Source organism: Pyrus communis, chromosome 11, assembly GCF_041283825.1.
Source record: "Pyrus communis isolate YQ-2024b chromosome 11, ASM4128382v1, whole genome shotgun sequence".
Lineage (NCBI taxonomy): Eukaryota > Viridiplantae > Streptophyta > Magnoliopsida > Rosales > Rosaceae > Pyrus > Pyrus communis.
The window spans coordinates 11776055-11788694 of record NC_142575.1 but is presented as its reverse complement, the minus strand read 5'-3'; the positions used below and the strand labels follow the sequence as shown (position 1 = coordinate 11788694).

General features: G+C 35.6%; 1 pseudogene across 1 annotated transcript; it reads left to right on the top strand.

Moving 5' to 3' along the window:
• The first annotated feature begins 2633 nt into the window (after positions 1 to 2633).
• LOC137743490 (protein TIC 100-like) lies at positions 2634 to 9892 on the top strand (annotated as a pseudogene). The gene is made up of 10 exons (XR_015953678.1): positions 2634 to 3351; positions 3537 to 3608; positions 3922 to 4095; positions 4638 to 4728; positions 5614 to 5677; positions 5778 to 5843; positions 6414 to 6517; positions 6682 to 6808; positions 7131 to 7861; positions 9167 to 9892. The product of XR_015953678.1 is annotated as a protein TIC 100-like (transcript).
• Positions 9893 to 12640: the final 2748 nt, after the last annotated feature.

The following is a 12640-nucleotide window of genomic DNA, read 5'->3' as shown; positions in this document are numbered from 1 at the left end:
GGGGAGATAATCCTACTCCAGAATTTCCAGCCAAATTCTGACTTTCATCTAAAAAAAGGGACTAGCCATTTGATTGGTAGCACGGACTTACGTGTGTAGCAAGTGGTTTATTTATTTATTTGTGTGGAATTTCTTAGATGCTAATTCGCAGTGTTTGACATTTTTTTTTATTTTTTTTATATAATCAGGAATTGAGTTTCTTTTTTTGGGTTTGGAGTGCTATCAAAGTTTACTGTGTTTGAGTGTGAATGATTTCAAGACTTGATGCGTTTCTTTACTTATTCTCAGGCTTATCTCGCCCTCAAATTCACTAGTATTGTGGCAACTAGTTTGGTCAAATTGATCTTTTATGTTTTGTTAACTTTTATTTGAATTGAAGACCTATGTTTTCTTGAATGTCCTTTTAATATTTGTATAAGCTGTTTATATTATAATAAAACCGCTATCATTTCATTTCAACAAAAAAAAGATTAAGTTGTAAATTACCTTATTTATGCATTGAATTTCCTCTTCAACTCATTACATCTCTGATTTTAAGTCTTCATCTTATATTAGTAAGATCACTTAATAAATAAAGAAACGAAGTACACATGTAATAAGAACTAGTGTTACCACATATTTCATACAAAAGGTTTTTATCATGAAGGTTCCTAAAATTGACCAAACTCCTCATTTTGGTTCCTAAAATTTGCTGCTGCAAATTAATATGGTTATTTCGTTAGGATTCCGTAAAAACTTTTGTTACGTGCTGTTTTGGCATGTGTAGGCTCATATACCCAATTATACAACACCACCTGCATTACACAATTATAATTTTTTAAATTGATGTTAGATAAGGAAGAAGGGTGACTGGCAAGAGTTGGTGCCTAGGATGATGACAAATGACCCAAATGTTAATTTGGCTATCTACGACTTTCAGCAATGTTAGCTATTTTAGCTTAAGTTAAAATATAAATATTACTTTTTCCTAACTTAACAACCCAAACTCTTTTTCTTCTCTTGAAGCCCACAAACAATGCAAATTTATAGTTTTTAAAGTGTAGTAAAAGTTTAACTTTCTTCTCTTCCGAGCTAAAATTAGTTAGTTACCGTTTACAAAATTAAGATAATCATTTAGCTAGCATGTTAAAGTTTGATTTTTCTACATTTTTTGTTAAAGTAGCCAAAAACCTCATTTAGCTTGGTTGTTGTAAATGCTCTTATAGCACAATCACTAACTTGTCCAAGAGTCATATTTTAGTCCCTCGACTAGAATAAAATTAAAAAATAATTAGATATAAGACTAAGTACATTAGTCAGTTATTAGATTTAATCTTGAAGTTTCGCTTATCAATTTAGATTTATTGACTTATGATCTAACTACACAATATTCCAAATTTACGATGATGACTCAGCATATTTTTAATATGACATCCCACATCGTCCAAGGGAGTGATCCTTAAATGTATATTCGCATCCCTACCTAGCACGAGACCTTTTGGGAGCTCACTGGCTTCGGGTTCCATCGGAACTCCGAAATTAAGCGAGAAGGGGGCTAGAGCAATCCCATGATGGGTGACCCATTGGGAAGTTGCTCGTGAGTTCCCAAAAACAAAACCGTGAGAGAATGGTAAGCCCAAAACGGATAATATCGTGCTACGGTGGTGGAGTAGACCCGGGAAGTGATCCGTCCCGGGCTGGGATGTGACATTTAAGGATGTATTTTTACAATTATTTTGAATATCATTTTGCACCATTATTTGATTGGTGCACCCTTGATTATTTTAGCTTTGTTTCAATTGCCCCATTACATCTTTTGCACCGTTATCTTATTTTATGCATTTTTAATAAGACATCGTTGTTAGCATTCTAAAAATCTCGTTTTGCACTTCAAATTTTTTATAATTAGAAAGAAAAATACCCTTGTGAGAGAAATGTAGAATGAGATTTTTGAAATGTTAATAACAGCTCCCTTTTAATATTGTATTTTATTTTCTTTGTTATACTACTTTGAACATTTGTATCATCGTGTCATTAATCACTGAACAATTTACAATAGCAGTTCAACTACTATCACCGCACTACACCAAGTAGGATGATAACCCGGGATAGCATAAAACCACCCAATAAAGTATCATGTGAAAATGTTCAGTTTATTTGGTCTTCAATTGAGTACCCCAGGCCCAAATTCAAGACATGGGCTAAGATTTAAACCTCAACAAAAAAACTAGGCCACATAATCAATGTTTAAAATTTCTTAAAGATAGTCGATATTTTCATGAAAATATCCAAAAAATCATAGAAAGATATGGAAATTAGAGATGAAGTCTAAACTTCACATCATATCGGAGAAACTCTTAAGTTTAGCTTAAAATCGATAGAGATCGTCAATATTTCTTACACATCTTTAAATACGTTCAAACCAACGTTTGACAATTCCTAAGGTTTCATATTAAATTTTCATCATTCCCATAAAAAACAACCAATATCAATATTTGATATACCTATTACTATTTTCACAAATTTATATTTCTACCAATATCGATATTTTAAACACTCCACATAACATACAAACCAATTTTACTTTATTTTCTATTTTCTATTTTTATATATTTGAATTTTATAGTGTAAAGAATACCAAACGGCAAAACCCTCTGTTTGTCCCTCTCTGCAGCTGCTTCTCTACTTATTCGACCATTTCGCCAGCTACCTTTTTCTCTTCTTCTTCTTCTCCAAAAGCCCACCACAATGCCGGACCAAGACTCACCCAAACCCACTGAATCCCAACTCAAGGACCAAGAACCCGACCCGAATTCCGACCCAGATGAGGAAAAAGCAAATCTTTCCTCCTCTGACGACTCAGAGTCCGAGTACGACTCCGACGAGTCGTCCGAGTACGAAGGAGATGGTGTTGGTGGCGGCGAAGATGGCGCCGAAGCGGATGATTCACTCAAGTACATCGGACCCGGTGAAGATATTCCCGAGGCCGATAACACACCCGAGGTGAACATGAAGCTCTTCTCTCAGGTCCTCCAGGGGAAGAGAGTGAGGAGAAGGCAGGAGGAGGAGGACAAAAGCTATGTCTTTTACGAGGACCTCTTCGACTTTCCCGAGGACCCGGAGAATTGGAGGGAGGACTTCTTGAAGGAGTTGTGGCGGGGGGAGGACTTCTTGAAGGAGTTGTGGGGGGAGGAGATTAAGGCCGGCAGGGACCCGCCAATTGCCCCATTTTATGTCCCGTTACCGGAAGCCTTACCCGGCTATACCGGATGACCACCATGACATTTCCAATCCCAAGGCTGTGATTGAGGAAATGGATAGGATTGAGGAGTTTCTCAAATGGGTTAGCTATGTTTTCGAAGATGGAAGCACGTATGTTTCTGTTTCTTTCTTTACTGCACTCGGATTTTGTCTCTTTTATGATGAAACGAATGTTCATTCTCTACATTCCTGCAAGATTGTATTTTTACTCCTTGTATGTTAAAAAGTTGTTTCTTTTCAGTGTTTTAACTTGTCATGTTTCTTATCACATTATGTTATGATGGTCTTTGTTGAAGGTATGAGGGCATTGTGTGGGATGACTTGGCTCATGGGAAAGGAGTCTACGTTGCAGACCAGGGACTTGTCAGGTTTGTATAGAATTTATGAATTTCAGTTGTGGCCGTACTCTTATATATCGATGACTATCTTGCACATCTTTAAAATTGCTAGAAGAGAATGTTGAAAGAAAAAGAATTGTGAAAGAAAGGCAGGCTGAGCAAATGTATCTTTTTTTATTTTGTTTGTTGGGGCATATGACGGGATAGTGAGTATTTTGACATTGGCGTCCTAGGGTGCTGTGGACAAAGCTTGAGTTACTAGTAAATTTATTAGCAGTTAGTTCTTTAGGAGTTCTTTCTCTGCAGTATAAACTAATTGAGTTACTCGTTACCCTCTTGTAAGGCTTGAAGCGCAAATGCGTGCTGAAGGGCACATAATATCAAGAGATTATATGACCCCGGAAGACAAGGAATGGCTGGAGATGGATATTGAAGACAGCATTCTTCAAGCAGGAGGGCAGACTGAGGTACCCTTTTATGAAAGAGATGAGTGGATCAGACAATTTGGGAGGAAACCGTAAGTTAAAGTGTTTTTATGTTACATCAGTTTTAATGTTTTTTTTGATGAATTTTATTTAATATTAAAAATTGGATTTATTTAAGATTGGAAGGGGAGGTTAGCTTTTTAATATGTTATCTTGATATGGCTATTTGTATGGATTATCAAGTAAAATCAAGTAAGATAATTGGTCAATGGGCTTGAGTTCCTAAAGTTGCGTCATCTTGAATAAGATGTCACTCCCCCTTCTTTAGTAGCCAACCCTTAGGATCTTATTTAGACGGTGTCAAGAATGTCAGAACAAGCCGCCAGAAAATATCTGGTGCTGAATAGTCCCATAGACAGTCTAGGTGTGAGTATAGAGTAGCTAGCTTTTGGCATCTCTTCCCTTCTTACCAATCAGAAGAGGTGAAATGGGCATGAGGGCTTTTAATTTACAATTTTCATATATCATTATCAAGGCATTTGCAAGTTTTACTGTACAACTGTACAAGACATAAATGGATATTCTTTTTCTGAGACTGGTTTTGTGATTTTATTTAATGATCTTTCTTTGTCAGGGAGAAAGGTCGGTATCGTTATGCTGGTCAGTGGAAGCATGCCAGAATGCATGGATGCGGGGTATATGAAGTCAATGAGCGTACCATTTAGGTAGGTGCATGAAATATAAGCCATTTCTTTTCATAAATTCACTAAACACGTAGAGTCAACATTAAGATACGGAAGAGGTCAAAAGAGTAGAGAAATATTGCCTCTTATCAAGTACAAGTGGAGGTTTTTTCCTGTTGTTTGTCACAATAAAATACACGAAGCAACATCTTTGAAATTAGATTGAACCATGTAGATTGAGTGACCACAATATATGGGGTAGTAAGACATACAAAGTGAAAGTTGTACAATATTCATCAGAAAGAGGACTGTTTAGATTCAAGACATGGCTAGTTGATCTGGAAAAATAACTTTAACAGCAAAACTGATGTACCGGTATAAATTCTTTGCTTTATTTTATGAAGTTTATTATTGTAAGTTTTAAGTGGTGCATCATTAGTTAGTTTTATATTTCTCCAATTTTCATTTTCAGTTTTTATATTTTAAAGAATATCTATAGCTTTCCTTGACCTATAACGATACTGATATATCTATTCATATTCCTTTGAATTGAGACCACCAATGTTTCCATAAAACATCAATACTTTTTCTTTTTGTTTTCTACTACTTCTAATCCGAATATGATGTAGAACCTGTCTCCCAATCTACGAGTAATAAACCAAGTTGTAAACTACCCTAGGGCTTCATAAGAACTTAATAACATCTCTTAACTCAAAATTAGATCCCTAGGTTACAACAACAGCCTCTCTCTAATAAATGTGGGACAGTGGGAAATGTAGGGGATGCTAGTGAAAAAATTGACAGTGGAAAGTAATGAAATAACATGTAGGGCATCAAATAATGTGAAAGTTCTGCCCCTGTTTGTAACAGCTTCATACTATATTATGGCTATTGAGTTAAGGTACTTTATCTTCTCTTTGCATGCAGGGTAGGTTCTATTTTGGGGAGTTAGTGGAGGATGATACTGGTTGTGATGAGGATGTATCAGCGGTAAAAATATATGTTCCCTCTTTGATGTATTATACTTACATTACAAGTACAGAGGCGAAAGTTACCATCTGTGCGAAGATTTCACTGATGTGTTGGTTGCTTTTCAGCTGCATGCGGTTATGTGGCTGCTGCTAAGGCTAATATGTTTGTCAACAAGCCTGATGGAAGTATGTTTTTAATACTAATAATTGCCTTCCATGGATGTTAAGTTGCAAATTGTTGTATCTTGTAGAAACTGAAATTTGAACTCAACTTTTATAGTTGGAAGTTTCTGGCCAGAGGTTAACTAAATATGCACTAAAACATATACCGTTGTTGTCAGGAATATGACTTGCATATTGTTAGTATTTATTCACGGATAAAATTGTCCATATAGATAGCATTTGAGGACATTGACCAAAAAGAAACGATAGCATTTCAGCAGACTATGGAGTGTACGCATTATTTTTACTGAAGAGATACCAGTAGTTCTTGAACACCCCTTATAAGTTTGCATATGTTTAGTTGAGCGCTTTTTGGGGCCTTGCTCCATTTATTATTAATATTTTTCTGATAATCTAGCCCTCAGAAATTGCAGATTTTGTTGATTTTGTAAATTTGTGTACACAGGAACTTTGAATTACTATTGTAATTTTTGCATCATGTAGATCTGGTTTATACTATAAGATCCGTTCAGCTTCTGTGTACTCTGTGATCTCTCCTTGGTTCATGACAATGGAATTTCTTTTCTTTTAAAGTGGTTAGGGAAGAAAGGGGACCTTATGGTGATCCTCAACATCCCTACTTTTATGAAGATGATGATGTTTGGATGGCACCAGGCTTCATAAACCAATTTTATGAAGTAAGTTATCATCTATTTTTTATGGCTGGTAAAAATTTTCACATAAAACAAATGGAAGTAAATCAATATACCTTAATTAGTCAGGGAATTGATTGGTTAGGTTTAAGAAGTTGAGTATGTAAAATTTCTGTTCTCATAGAAAAGTGTTTATACTTCTTTGTCAGGTACCTGATTATTGGAAAACATATGTGCATGAGGTCGATGAAGAAAGGGAAATGTGGATGAACTCTTTCTATAAAGCTCCACTGAGGATACCCATGCCTGCTGAGCTTGAATACTGGTGGTCAAGGGGTATTAATTTCATCATCCATAGACATACCCCCTCTCCCCCATCTCGCATCCATTTAAAAAAATTTGCTCTGCACTTCCACCCATTTTTTTGGAGTGCAGAATGTTAGAGATCTTCCCAACATACGAAAAACTCAATTTTATGAACCGTTTTATCTTTCCATTGTAAAATTGAGAGGTGTTACCTAGCCACATAAGCCAGTGGCTTCTTCATAGAATTCCGTTTAGTGTTCTGTTTCTCCGAATATAATGTGTGGTTTGGTCTTCGGCCAAAAAGGACAAAGTTAAGTTGCATACTAAATATATGTTACATTTGCTTGATCAGATGAAACTCCAGAATTTGTTCTTGTTAACAAGGAACCAGAGCCTGATCCTGAAGACCCATCGAAGCTTGTATATGCTGAAGATCCCATAATCCTACACGCACGAACTGGACGGGTAATCAACTATATTAATGATGAAAAATATGGGGTGTGCTTATTTTGGCAGCCGCTTCTGAAAGATGGGGAAGAGGTGGACCCAAAAAAGGTGGAGTTCCTTCCCCTTGGTTTTGATGAGTTCTATGGAAGAAATGTTGATGCGAAGAAGAAAAATTTATGGATGCGTGTAGTATCAGCGGTAGAAAATGCATGCAAGCCCATTTTTGAAAAAGTAGAGAAATGGACTGAAGAGAAGAGGAAAGCCGGTGAGTTGAAGTTGAAGTTGATTGAAAAAGAACTTGAACTTGTAGAGGCTGAGTTGTGCCTAGAAGAGGTAATTGAGGATATGGATGAGGAGTTAAAGAGGAGAGAGAAAGAGGAGAAGAAGGTCGAAGTGGGTTTGCAGGAGGAAGAAGATACTTCTGCTGCATCGGCTAAGCAAGATGAGAAACCCTTAGTTGAAGAGGATGAAGATGAAGAGGAAGATGAAGATGAGGATGATGTTGCGCCATCAAGTTTTGGTTCTGCAACTGCAGATCAAGATGCAACTAAAAATGGCCAGAAGGGAAACAAACCTGGGAAATCTCCATTTTCTTCGTCTACATTGGCATTTGCGTCAAGTAGCCTCGTCTCTGGAGTGAGTTCTGAACTTTTCATTTACAAAATATTTCTTGGAATTTCATTTCATAAAGTTGTTGTGATAAGTCAGCGTTTATGAATAGAATGTCTTGCGGTGTTAAGACATATATGCTATCCAGGGCCTTAGATTCCAAAAATGAAAACCGTAGCCAATCAATATATTAGCTAAGGCAGTAGGAAAGTTTATATTGTGGTAGTCCCAATGATGTCATGGTTTTGGATCAAATCAGCATCTTTTCCTTACCTCATAGCTAAGCAACTTCATAAAGAACTTGTCTATAATTTTTGGATTAGAAATCATAGACTTATATATCGCTGCACCAGGTTTATATTTATATTATTTAATAAGGATTTGGTATGGGTGAAAAGCTAGTGCGTGGTGTCCTCTTAATGAGCAGTTGTGCCGTCTGATTAGCTGTTTACTGGTTGATGGATGAGTCATGACGATTAGAGTTCTGAACTCATAATCCACTATTGTAGAGGCTTTGATTGATCTTTTGTGTCTAGTTAACGTTGATGACAGTTAATATTTGCATTAAGGATTTAAACTGTTGAACTTGATTGCTTTCATGATTGAAACAAGAACCCTTCTTGTCTTTATGAACTACACACTTCGTCATCTTTCCATGTGTAAAAATGTTCCTACGAAATTTATCAATATGCCTCAGCAAGAAGAATTTTGATAGAATACCCAAGTCACATATAAATTGGTAGAATGAGTTAATTAGTCTGCCTACGAAGTATGTAATTGGAGCATAGGTTATATTTACAAATGAAATAATGGATCAGTTTTCTTGTGAATTAAGAGTTTAAAAAATTTAAATTTGTCTGACTACCATAAATCCGGGCGTCTGCATCTATCGATGTGCAGTTGGGGACATTATTGTGGTAGCTCAGATTTAAGATTCACTTAACCAAATGATTTTTGAGTTATGGGAACTTATCTATATATCCGTCAAGTTGTTGCAACTTATGGTAGTAGTGTCCTTCAGAAGTTAGACTATGTCTAATGGATTGATCATAAATGTTGTCACTTTCTAACCCATCTTGTTTGTCTGAAATACGTTGAAGATTGAGGGCACTCTAAATAATGCCGGCAGCCTTTATTTTATATTACGTTGCATTAGTTAATAATCGGTATTTGAAAGTAGAGGCCGGTGATTGACGCATAAAATGTGAAGACTTTTAATCGGTATATCAGCTGGTGTTTTCAATTTGACCATACCCCGTACTAAGAGAACGCAGTTTGAGTGATGCCTGTCAATTTGAACTAGTTCTTAAGACTTATTTTTTGGCTGTGCAGGTTCCATCCAGGTTACAACAATCATTTTCGACTTGGAAAAAGAGTAGAGCAATGCCGAATGCAACTATTCCCTCATGCAATGAAGACTCTAGTTGCCTCCCAGCCGTTTCAGTCAGTTTCCCTCCGGTGGTTGGTCCAAAAGTAAACTTGAAAGCCACTAGTCAAAGACGGTTGAACTTCGAAGCCAAAAACTTCTCAAATGGGAGGTTATGTCGGATGCGGCCCATATCTCAATTTCGCTCACCTCATTCAACATCTATGGATACCAGAATAAGCCCAAAAGAGATGAGATCAAGAAACCATAGTTGGCCGCGTGTAGCACAAGGGACGGAATCATACAGCGTTTTGTCTCTCCACACCCCGGTGTATTGTTTGAACCCCTATGAAGAAACTATACATGGCAAACCGCAACTATCTTCCAAGTTAACATAACACTGGTACGCTATGGCAGTGAAAGAGGGTCAGTTTTGTAAGCGCCACATTTTTTTCTAGCTTAAATTTCATATACATACTCGAGGTTCTCCCTCCAAACCCAACCAAGATGGAAATGAAGATGACGATGATTTGAGTTTGAATGTCTTTTGGGTGTCGCGAAGAGGGCCTATGTAGCGACATTGTCACCGTTGTATTCTTGTAATTCTCAATATCGTTGTATGTATGCATTTTAGGTTAATAATAATATGGAGGATGTTAAGTGTTAACTCCTCCGGGGCTCCAAAATTTTCATTTCCTTGGATCGTCTCATACTTATGAATCGTAGACAGCCTTCGGTAGATTGCAAAAGATTTCGAGGTTAAAGATTTACGAGTATTGCTATTATCTGTGTTTGCAACCAGACAATACCAGCTTCCACGTTATGGTGATGGAGATGTTGCTTAGATTGCAAGTTTAGTTGGGAAGTCTGTCAGTAGTCGCATGGCAATGCCTACTTGCCGATAAGAGTAGCATGTTAGTTGGATACAGTTCCTAAGTTCTTTGGTTTGTTCATCTCAAGTAAAAAGAGTAGTGCACAAAGCAATTTGGGTGAAAGTATAAAATAAGTTGAAATGCCTAATTAATGTTAATCTCTCCCTAACAATTGATAATATTAGTGAGAAGCAATCAAATTGTAGAAGGAAAAACGCTCCTCACCTTTAGTGCAATAATAGTCGGGTTCAGTTACAGTTGGATATATATATATATATATATATATATATTTTTTTTTTTTTTTTTTTTTTTTTTTTTTTGAGTATATCGATATTTTTACACTAAAAGGAGGGGAAGTTTAGCTAAGCCACATAATGAACAGTCTAATTTGGTATCGAATTCGTCATCTACGAGATTTTAACCTAAGATCTCTCACTTCTAAACGAAAAGAAATATCATCAGATCGTAGTACTGAGTGATAAATAATTACACTTGGATTTATGGGCTAAATATCTACAAAATTTTGCTTTTAATGAAACGTTGTTCACTTGGATTTAAGGGCTACGCGTTCGAATGCCACTGAGACCGCCTCTGCATCTGATAGTCCATGGAGGTGACCATGAATGTGTTCATCTACGTTGACCAAACCTACCTTAATGAAACGTTATTCACATGATTAAGTTTGTCGTTATGCACTCTTTCTACGGAGAAAAACTTGTATGGGGCTTGGCTTGCCACTAGACTTCGCTGAATGACACTATAATCCACTTAAAACTTGCCACGTGGCAAGTCTTAAATATATTCTTTTATCATTTTTTTATATGTAAAATTTTTATAATTATTTTTTTAACTAATTAATATATTATATATATATTAATGTTATGTTTCCTTTTTTATTTCTTTCCCCCTATTTTTTTTCTTCCCAAATCCCCCCCCTTTCCCACACTTTTGTTTTGCCGTAGGTCATAGGACTCCCTCCCCTTTCTTTCTTTCCCAGTTTCATTTCTTTCTTTCTTTAAATAAAATAAAAAAAAGTTATGCACCCACTCCAAGTTTATCATGGAAAGCAACCAAGTATTTGTAAGCTTCAGCGTCTGAATGCACCACCATTCTAATACCCTAATTCATATTATAAATATAAAAAATCCAAAAAACCTCACCCGAACCCAAAAACCCCCAATTAAAAGAAAAGAAAATAACCCTACTACATCTATATATGTGGATTATTCATTTCACATGATCAAAGCAACTATTGTATAAAGAAAGAATAAAAACTTACAGATTCTTAGTTGCTTTCCATGATAAAATTGGAGTGGGTGTAGAACTTTTTTTTTTTTTTTTTTTTTTTTTTAAGAAAGAAAGAAACGAAACTGGGAAAGAAAGAAAGGGGAGAGAGTACTGAAACCTAAGATCTACGGCAAAATCGGAATGGTGGTGCATTCAGACTCTGAAGCTTACAGATACTTGGTTGCTTTCCATGATAAACTTGGAGTGGGTGCATAACTTTTTTTTATTTTATTTAAAGAAAGAAAGAAATGAAACTGGGAAAGAAAGAAAGGGGAGGGAGTCCTATGACCTACGGCAAAACAAAAGTGTGGGAAGGGGGGGATTTGGAAAGAAAAAAAATAGGGGGAAAGAAATAAAAAAGGAAACATAGCATTAATATATATAATATATTAATTAGTTAAAAAAATAATTATAAAAATTTTAAATATAAAAGAATGATAAAAGAATATATTTAAGACTTGCCACGTGGCAAGTTTTAAGTGAATTGTAGTGCCATTCAGCGAAGTTTAGTGGCAAGCCAAGCCCCATACAAGTTTTTCTCCTTTCTACGAGTATCTGTAAATAATAAAAATTTTATTTTTTTATTTTCATTTTTATTTTGTTTTTATAAAAAAGAAATAACTGGTGGCAATCACGATTGAGAAAGTATATTAAAAATCATAAGATAAGTAAGACATTTTACACTGTTTAAACTGCAAATATTCTTGGAGAAAACGTTTTGTGTCTCTTTCTTGTCATGTCACACCTCCAATTATCTCAAATGAGAATAGAGATGGGTACAATGGTATATACATCATGTTACACCAATGTCACTCTCGCGTTCCTAGGGATTGAAATGACACATCTACTAAGTGCTAATATTTGTTGCTAATAGACTCACATAAATTTGATATTGAGAGATAAGAATGGATATCAAATCTCACACCGTTTCAAATCCATCATTTACTCAAAAAATTAAATTGATACATGAAAGGTAATTTAGAGGTCAAATTAAGTCTCTTCATAGTTGTTTAGGTAAATGTGATGTCTGTATATAAGAAATTAAGCACCGTAACTTTGATTTGCATTAAATGTGTGATCCATCTGCTTTTTCTTTTTCTCCACTTTATGATTGGTTTACCTTTTTTTTTTTTTTTTTTTCTCTTATCAATATATTAACGTCAAATATAAAAATCATTCTCATAGCACTCAAATTTGCATGCCATTACGGCCTAAGATGTAAATATTTTCATCCTAACTTGATGTGTATGAATACTTTAATTCTGAAATGAATTGGAGATG